This window comes from Ceratotherium simum, chromosome 35, assembly GCF_057802395.1.
Source record: "Ceratotherium simum simum isolate JZ-2026a chromosome 35, ASM5780239v1, whole genome shotgun sequence".
In the NCBI taxonomy this organism is placed as follows: domain Eukaryota; kingdom Metazoa; phylum Chordata; class Mammalia; order Perissodactyla; family Rhinocerotidae; genus Ceratotherium; species Ceratotherium simum.
The window spans coordinates 4,489,920-4,500,556 of NC_141934.1; positions in this window are offsets into that span (position 1 = coordinate 4,489,920).

The following is a 10,637-nucleotide window of genomic DNA, read 5'->3' on the forward strand; positions in this document are numbered from 1 at the left end:
GAAAGGCTTTAACCCATCTGGAAAACACAGACAATAATGAGAACATATTGATGAGCCATAGGAAGTGGCAGTTGAATGAAGTCCAGGTGCAGGTGCTCAAAGGACCCAGGTTTTACATAGCTGCCAACCTGTAGCTGGAAAAATCCGGGACCCTGTCACCGTAGCCAAATCAATGAACACAATGACCAGGGATTGAGGAAAAGAAAAATGGTTTAATTTTGCCAGCAAAATCAGGCTGCGGTGGGCTCATGCCCCAAAACCCATAGTCCTCCTGAAGCATTAGGAGTTGGGGTTTTTAAAGGAAAGTCTGTGGGAAAGAATGTATCCTTGGTGACTGATTATTTGTTGGAGGAGGGATCCCAGTCTTCTGGTGCCAAACCAGCAGTTAATCTCTGTCTACAGCAGGAGATTTAGAGCTCCATCAATCAATCTTCTCACATCACCGGAAATTTGGTTGGGGAGTGGACGGCAACTGCTGCCAATTAACGATTGCAAAGTTTATGAGGTTTTAGGTGGGGGAGGGGGAGCTGTGGCTTTGCAATTCAGTGTCTTCCCATCAGCCTGCATTTAGCTGAGTTAGGGAAGTTGCAAGTGTCCCCTGTTCGTCTGTCCCTGTGAGGAATGGTGGATTCAGTGCCAGGAACCAGGAGTTGGGGAGCTTCAGCTTCTTGATAATTTCAAGATATCAGTCTCCCTGTAACAAACCTCAAGAACTGGTAATTAGCCAGAGTTTCAGTTTGTAGCTACCTGGGCTTTTAATAATTTATTACCTCCACTTGCCTTGTGGAATTCAGGGACACAAAGGATAAGACAACCAATATCTACACGTGAATGTAACTTAGAGAGGCAGGGAAGGGGGAATGAGTGCTTTTTGGTTTTAACCCCATATATGCTGGGTTCAACGCAGGGGAACGGATATCAGGGCCGGCATCAAACCCTTAGCTCCTTCTTATAGGAAAGACTCAGCTTTTAACATAAAGCATTGGAAATTATTTTGGTAAAACATAAAATCTCTGCCTTTTAGGCAGTGTTGGGGAAAAGGGAGAATCCCCCTCCACCCTTTCCCTTAAGGTTCTTATGGCTGGCCAAATAATTAAAAGACAGGTTAGCAGGAGAAAATAATACCAAGTTTAATAACATGTATACATGGGAGAAACCAGGGAAACTGAGTTATCAACAAAATGGTGGAGATTCTCATTTTAAATACTATCTTCAGCTAAAGACAAAGGAGGATGTTGGGGGTGGGGGGAGTCAGTTATGGGAGATTGCCAGAAAAGCACAGTAAACAAGAGTAACGTTATTATGCAGATTTAAAACCTCACCTTCCACACTGATAAGTTTCTAGAGATGAGGTCATCCCCCCTCTTCCCACTACAGAGAGGGAGATACCTTTACAAATGGGAATTTCCCTTATAAATGTAAATGTTTGTCTGACAAGCCTTTGCAGGGCCACCTAGAGGATATGGCCTGGGAGAGACAGAATTTTTGATAAGATGGGTTTGGTGGTGCCTTTCCTATTGTAACATCTATTTTACATTATATTACAGCCATCATATGGTAGTGGCTCCTTCCTGAAACAGACTTTCTCTGTTAAATTCTTTAGGCAGTTTGGGGGAAGTCAAATGTCCGACAGAGAAAATAATCAAGGTAAAGAGACATATTTCAGGGTGGCCAATTTTGATGTCCCACAGCAGATTACTCAAAGGTAAAGAAAAACTTTTCATAATCTCTTTATCAAGAGTAGATTAGGCTCTGGCCCAGTGGCACAGCAGTTAAGTTTGTGTGTTCTGCTTCAGCGACCTGGGGCATGCTGGTTAGGGTGCTGGATGTGGACCTACTCATCTCTCACCAAGCCATCCTGAGGCAGCATCCCACATAGAAGAGCTACAACTCTACAACTATGATACCCAGCTATGTACTGGGGCTTTGGGGAGAAAAAGGAAAAAGAGAAAGATTGGCAACAGATGTTAGCACAGAGCCAATCTTCCTCAAAAATAAATAAATAAATAAATAAATAAATAAATAAGTAAATAAATAAATAAATAAAGGGGCTTGAGAATTCATTGATTTAAAAAAAAAAAAAAGTATATTGAAAGCCCAAGAAACCCTGTCCTTATAACAGAGAGAGAAAACCAAATACTAATTTTGCACCAGCTTATTTTTGATATTAAAACTCATTTACTCAATTAAATTCACTCCAATCTTAGCCAGCTTGACTATGCACAAGACTCTTCTCAAGGTTCCTCTTCCATAAACTTTCTTTTTTACATTGAGAATTTGTCTTTTCTTCTTCCCCAAAACCAGTTCTATTTTAGGACCAATTTACTTTCTTAACAAAAATATCTCCTTTCCTTAGACCTTCTTTTATGTACATTTTCATACATTTTCTCACAACATGAATTTTTAATGTGACACAAGTTGTGTTTATTAATAAACTTTAACATCTTTTTGTTTTTCTATAAGAAGCCAAAAGTAGAGAAACCTCTGTTCACTAATTAACATTTTCCTGTTTAATCTTATCTGGAGATCTGTTTTATCCTAACTAGATATTCAATGAATTTTCCATCATTTACTTTCAGTTAGCAAAAATCTAAAGTTTCAAGTTACCAAAAGATTTGGAGAAGCTATTTTAAAGTACACATACCATAAAACATAATTGTTGCACTTAAAATTCTTTATTTCATTAACATCTTTATAATTTATTCTTAACAATCATACTTAGATTATTCATGAAAATTTCATGGACTTTAAAGCAGTTAGCTATCATTTGAAGTTAATTTCTTGCTGACAAATGTTATAGCAGTGATAACATGAACTTATCTGATTAATAACCCAGGTAGAATAAAAGTTGTATGTTTCCATTATATCCAGTGCTGATAACTCTGAAGACACGCCTTTTCATTAAAGCAACAAACTTAAGTGAGCTTTTCTTGACCAAAGATGATTTTATATCACGTTAACTTGAAAAACATTTGGGTTAGCTTCTATTATATTTAGTGTCAATGCAAATAATCCATAACCAATCTATAAATTGAAATTGTGGTGAGTTTATTATGAGCCAGATCTGAGGACCATATAGCCCAGGAGAGTCCTTTCACAAAGGAATGGAGCATTCCACAGAAGCGGGGTGTACACAGTGCTTATATACCATTAAAGAGCACATATCACATACAATTGGAATGTCCCTTTTACAACAGTCACGAGATTGCTTTGCTGGCACAGCAGTTCTGTGAACACGGTGGGTCAGTGGTCTCTAGGTGGGTGGTCACAAGGTGAGCACAGCAGGTCAGCAATCAATCCCTAGTCTCCTCAAGGAAATGCTGATGTGGGGGAAGTTACATCCTTATCTTTAAGGGCATTGTTCTTGTCTTTGAGACGTAGTAAGTACTTAAAGCAGATGTACAGTGCACACTCAATGGCCATGTCAGGCCCTTTTGGAAAAAAAAAAGTTCAGGCTGAATTAGTTTAACACCAAATGGCTTCCTCATATACTCCAATATAATTTATATAAGCACTTACTTTAAGTTCATTAAATAGAACTCTTTTTAGAAATCAACTTTGTTAATACCATCTGGAGGTAGAAAAATATCACACATATATAATGTATGTACATATATATAGACCAACACAGACAGAGATCTTACAGCTTTTATTTGAAAAATTTCAGCCATGAATCAGGTATGACACAAAACTCACTAGTTTACAAATAATTGTGTCTCTAGCAGATGGAACAAGTCAAGGTTACCTACTTAAAATTTTTGTTTTTGTTAATATTTGGGGAGAAGACTTTAAGATTTATCTTTGCTGTAGATAAGGAGGTGATGAATTAGATTTGCGGTGAGAGAACCTGCCTAGCAGCCTGCATTTAAAAGGAAACATTTTTCCCCGTTTTTTCTTTAACCTCAGGCTTTACTGATTCAGCTAGCCAGGTTTAGTCTCAGGTGACTGTGGGCTGTTATCTCCTGGGGTGTGTACATTCTAAAGATATGGACAGATTTACTACTTCAAAGGACAGAGAGAAAAAACGCAGGTTTTGTCCTAGGAGTTTCAGGAAATTTTAATTTAAAATTTTCCTTGAGTCTTAGGAATTGGGGATGGTCTAAATAAGAGTTCCTGGAGAGGTTACCAGGCTGTGAGTCAGATCAGGGAGCTTTTAGGATTGGTGAAAGGGAAGGGGTGGAATCTGAACTGCCTGTAGAGCTGCATCTTCAGTTTTACAAAGATTTCTGAGATAAGGACAGTTGCTCTCAATGCCTCAGAAATCGGGCTGTAACTTAAATGACAACATAGGTTGATTTACCCTTTCAATTACAATATCCCTAATTTGCTTCTTTCTCTCTGGGTGTGTTACCACCCAAAAGTGGGGCTCGTCTGCCCACCACAAGACATGCCAATAGGCAAGAGGCAAGGTGATAGGAGAGAAAGGCTGGTTTATTACAGCTTGCTAGCAAGGGGGAAGATGGCTGACTAATGTCCAAAAAAACCATCTTAAGGGGGCACAAAATCTTACAGCAGTTATATAGGCCATTGGGTTATTGGGGAGGGGGTTAGGAATGTTGACCTTCTGGTGTTACAGACTGGGAGTGCCACACCAGATCTTTAATTTGTCATTGATGATGGCTATCAGCATAGACTGTCTGTTCGGGGGTCATCACATTGCTAAGGAACTCAAAAGAACAAAGTTATCTTATCGCAGCTGGAAGGTACATGCACAAGGAGGGGTCGTAAAATCTACAGAGCAGTTAGATCTCCTGGAGGGTGCATATCCAGCTGGGTTAGTTTGTCAGAGGTCATTCAAAGTTACAATAGGACTTCTTGTCTACAATATGGCTTCCCTTATGTTAACCTTGTGTTGAGCCGGTATCAGGTTCATAGCTTTATTTTAATTTAGGGAAGAAAGCCTATTAAAAATTCTCTATCATGTTCTGATTATCAGCTTTCAATCTGGCCAATTTTTGACCATAGAGCTACTAAAAAAAAAAAATCCTTCTAAATATCTTTTTAGTTTACATCCAGGAAAAACAGTAAACATTTCTGGCAGTATTAAACAATCCCATTAATTCTAATTTCAGTTTCCCCTGCACTGTTTAAGGGAATAACATAGCAGTTTACCAGGAAAACCCTCAGAGTCTCATCAACTCTGGAGGGGCCCATCCAGGGGCCTTCCTACGAGAGTGGATATGAGGGTGTCAGTAAGGCCACTAACTTGGTGGACTTCTGTTTAAGGCTGTGTGGTCTTTTCTTTAAGGTCCCTCTTATATCTTTAATTTTTCATTAGCTTTTTGCAACAAAACTTCTAATGAAGCTATTTTAGAATTTTGAAGCCTTTGCTTTTGAGTGCATTTTGAAATCATCTTATTTAATCGGCATGTTCCCTCTACTGTCCATTGTGATTTTAAATCATTCTTAGTAATTTTGTTCCATTGAGACAGAAATTTACAAGGGAAGGGACCATAGTTCTTATACATAAAACCAATGGGTGTTCCTGAGGGAGAAACTTTAGAAAATGAAAATCTCATGTGAAAGAAAAGCACACAGACAGGAATGACAATAGGGAAATCCCTCAATTTAGTGAGAGTACTCACAGACCAAGGAAAAACCCTGCTAAAGGAATCCCCTCCTGTGGCAATGGCCGCCACAGTAGACTGAGACAGTCATCTCCTGGATGGTCACCCCCTGGTCCCAAAAAAAGGCACTGACTTACCCCAAGTGGAGAGAGGTCAGAACCTGAGAGGACCCACAATTGGAAGAGTCTGTGATGCATGGAGACAGTGAGCCCCAGGTGGCTCGTGTGGCTACCATACCTGGTTCCAGGGGAGGCCGGTCCATGAAGGTGAGATCATTTCAGGTCCTGCTTCCTGACACCATGTATGTCAAGATAGAAGTAAAGAACAAAAATGAGAGGCACAGAGGCATTTATTTGGGGATCAGAGAATTGCAATTCTAGGGGCACAGATTCAGGTAGAAACCCAAATATGTCCCACCAGGGAGTAAAATTCAGGAGCTTTTAAAGGCACAGAAGGGAGGTTTGCATTACAAAGCATCTTAATTGGGCTTGGCAGGAGAAAGCTAATCTTGGCTAAAAATAATTGACTGCCAAGGCTAGCTAGAGGGAGGCAACAGTCCATCACTGTGAGGAGCTGCAGATATTTTGTAACATTACTCAGTTCAGAAGTTCATGTTCTGCCTGATGAGGACGTGCATGAGACCCATTTCCTTCGTGGCTTCCCAGCTCCATTTTAAAGCCCTTAGACCTAAGTGAGTCTGTTTTGTTTCACATTTCACAACCTCAGTCAGGTAACGCACAAGGGGCCAGCTCGGGGGAAACACTGGTCCCCTGACTTCTTACTCTGTTCCTCTGTTTACCAGGCTGCATCTCTCTCTGGCACTCAGCCCTTCCTGCCCCTGGAGTTCTTTCTTGGAAACAGTTTGGTGATTTATCTTTTATTTTGGTAACAACTTTGTTCACATACTGTAATACTCACCAACTGAAAATGTATGTTTCAGTGGGTTATAGTGTATCCACAGAATTGTGCAACCATCACCACTATTCAATTTCAGAATATTTTAATCACCCCAAAAGAAACTCTGTACCCATTAGCAGTAACTTCCCATTCCCCTCTCCCCCATCCTCTGGCAACTGTCACCCAGAGAAGTCCCTACAACCGTTTCCATGTCTAATGCTTTCTTTTTAAGTTGTGCTTGCTTATAGGAACCAAGGCAGAACACTGCCAGATGGCCAAACCACAGAACTGATCCAAACCAGAGAGGTCCAAGATGGTGATGGGGTGCCATATGCAAAAGGAAACATGTGCAAAAAGAGCGGTGTACAAGAAGGGAAGATTTGCACGTGCCCCAAACGCCCCCACCCCAAGTGATGATGAGGTAACCCCCGCTTCACATCCCATAAGAACCCTGCTCACCTTCCCTTCAGGGAGAAGGTGTTTTAGAGCATGATCTCTGCCACCTCCCTTCATTGATCAAGTTTTGTTTCTGCTCTGCTATTCCGAACCCAGTCTCATTCCATTGGTGTGGGCAGCTCTGGGCAAAAGGACCCACTTATGGGTCACGGGTCCCTTGGGGCTCGGTAACACAACCACTAATCTACTCTCTGTCTCTATAGACTTGCCTATTCTGGACATTTCATATCAATGAAATCATACAATATGTGGTCTTTTCTACCTGGCTTCTTTCACTTAGCATAGTGTTCTCAACATTCATCCATGTTGTATCACCACTTTGTTCTTGTGGACAAATAATATTCCATTGCATGGATATTTCACATTTTATTTCTCCATCATGAGTTGATGGGCATTTGGATTGCTTCTATTTTGGGGCTATTCTGAGCAACGCTGTTATGAAAATCCATGTGCAAGTTTTTGTGTAGACACATGTTTTCATGTCTTGGGTATAGAATGGCTGGACTATACAATAATTTCATGTTTGGCATTTTAAGGAACTGCTCGATGGTTTTCTAAAACAGCTGCACCATCTTACATTCTCATCAGCAGTGTATGAGGGTTCCAATCACTCCACATCATCTTCAACACTTGTTCTTATCCGACTTTTACCCTAGCCATCTTAGGGGGTGCACTGCACTGTGGTTTTGATTTGCATTTCCCTAAGGACTAATGATGTCAAGAAACTTTCCACGTGCTTATTGGACATTTGTATATCTTCTTTGTGTTGCTGCACAAAATTGGGGTTTTCTTGCCTGATGTGCATAAACAAGCCAATTAATTACGGCATCAGTGTTTGGGAAAGAAATCACCTTTATACTGTGAGATTGATCTGCAGGGAGACAGGGGGCATGTGCCCTCAGATCTATCTCCCTGATTCAGGATTTAAGAGGATTCAAAATGTAAGAGGTTAGGAAGAACAGGTTGGCACGTGGAAATGCTCCTGGGACAGGTTTTGATTGGTGGGCTTCAAGCAGTTATGATGAGGTTTTAATCATTTATGATAGCGTTCTAAACTTTTATGATAGGGCTCTAAGCATTTATGATGAGGTGGGGAAGGAAATTAACACTGGATCTTCCTGAATGAGGGACCCCTCACTTCTGATCAGAGCCTGACTTTTAAGTTGCAGTCATGTCACGGTCCTTTGGTTCTATGGGGAGGAGAATATTTGGTTCTGCGGTCTTTTCAGGTCAAGATTTCTTCTTATGCACATGTCCTGGCTACGTGACTTTGTAAATTTTCTGAAATACAGTTCTTAATCACTCTGTTGATAAAGGATGGGGTCAGTTGAACTGCTCCTGCAGGGCCCAGGGTTACATTTGGAGAAATGTCTATTCAGATCATTTGCCCATTTTTAAATTGGGCTATTTATCTTTTTATTGCTGAGTTGTAAGAGTTTTTTATATATTCTGGATACATTTCCCTTATCAGATATACGATTTGCAAATATTTTCTCCTGCTCCGTGGATTATTCTCTTTTCACATTCTTGATGGTATCCTTTGAAGCACACAGTTTTTCATTTTGATAAAGTCCAATTTATATTTTTCTTAGGTTGCTTGAACTTTTGGTGTCATATTTATAGAAAACAATGGGCAGAGGGTGAAATGGGTAGAGGGGGTCAATTATATTGTGATGGATGGAAACTACACTTTTGGTTGTAAGCATGCTGTAGTGTATAGAGGTGTCAAATTATAATGTTGTACCCCTAAAACTGTCAACCAGAGAATTCCCTAAAACATTTTGCATGTCTAATGCTTTGTTTTTAAGTTGTTCTTGATTATAGGAACCAAGGGAGAACATTGCCAGATGGCCAAACCATAGAACCGGTCCAAACCAGAAAAGTCCAAGATGGTGATGTGGTTCCATGCACAAAAGGAAATGTGTGCAAAAGGTGCTTTGTGCAAGAAGGGAAGATCTGCACATGCCCCAAATGCCCCCGCCCGAGCGATGATGCAGAGACCCCTCCCCCTTCACATCCCATAAGAATCCTGATCACCTTCCCTTCAGGGAGAAGGTGTTTTAGAGCATGAGCTCTGCCTCCTCCATTCATTGATCAATGAATAAAGTTTCTGCTCTGCTATTTTGAACCCGGTCTCCTTCTATTGGCATGAGTGGCTCCACGCAAGGGGACCCACTGCGGGTCACTGGTACTTTAGGGCTTCATAACAAAACCTATACCATGTTATAAACCAAGGTTACCTCAATAAAAGTAAAAACTAAAAGAAAGAAAGACAGAAACCATTGCCTGCTCCATGGTCATGAAGATTTACTCCTAAGTTCTCTTCTAAGAATTTGTGGGGAGTTTAGCTAAACTACTCCACAGCATTGTTGCCTTGGCATCCATTTTGTGTGGCCAAGCAGCCTGCAGGGACCTTGAAGTGACACTAGCCCTTCCAGAGAGTGCACTTTCTAGATAACCACCCACAGAACTACAAGTCAATGTAAGTTCCTGATATGACTCCCGCCACTGCCCTTGTGAGAAGCATGCTCCCCGCCTCCCAGGGCATTCCCATTGTGCGCCCCTTAGATAAGACCCCTGTGAAGCTTACCAAAACCTTGTTTTTTTTGCTTTCAGTTGACCAATCCAGACAGCCTGGGGACCTCAAAGCACTCTGCCTGTGAACCCCAATGAAGGCATATGCCCCAGGTCCTGCCCTGTTCTCTGCCTGCGTTCTGGCTTAACCTCCCAGTGTGGCCCCTCAAGGTATGCTGTGGACCTTCTCCAGGACCTATGAGTAACTGACTTCATTATTTCAGTTGCTTTGTGGTCTGTTGTTAACCCAGACTCACCATCCAATACCCCCAGGTCTCTATGTAACGAATATTAATTGGACAAAATCTCAACACATATTGCAGGTATACCTCATTTTGTTGTGCTTTGCAGAAATTGCATTTTTTACAAATGGAAGGTGTAGGGGAAGAGGGAGAATAACCCCCTTTTCCCCTTCTGGTTCTTATGGCTGGTCAAGGGATTTAAAATGACATAAGGCAGGTTAGCAGGAGACATCAAACAGAGTTTAAAACATGCACATGGGGAATGCACATTAGCATGAAGAATTACAGGGACAGTCAGGCAAAATGAGGTATTTATGTCCTTCTGGACTAAGGAGAGGGAGCTAGAGGTCTAAGACTTCAAAGGGGGAGAAAGCAACCTACTAAAAGATGAAAAAAGCTCATATTTGGTAAACAAATGTTTGCATTGTCCCATCTATAGACAATGGGACCCTAAAGAGATATTTTGATAAAATAGCCCTTGTTAGATGCCTTCCTGCCTACCACACCTAGAATTATCCATGGTAAGAACTCCTTCCAAGGACAGGTCCTTCTCTCTGAAATTCTTTTAGGCAATTTGGGGCAAGGTCAAATGTTATTCCAGAGTCTTCTGAGCCTTGATTGTCTTCAGCTGAAAATAATCCACATACCAGAGTGACACACCTTGGGGTGGCCTGCCCTGAACCCCATCACTTCCCTCCTCTGAAACTGCCCTGAGAGGGCCACATGTTAAAAGCTGAGCTGGTGACTATGGAGAGAGAAAATGAGTTAGTAGGCAAGTGGTAAAAAATCTGCAAAGGGAGAAAATATCATAGATTAGAATGAGGATGAACAAGGAGAAAGGAAGGGATCAGAGCACATCTCCTCATACTCCATTAAACCAGTTCCCCAATCCTGGGAATAA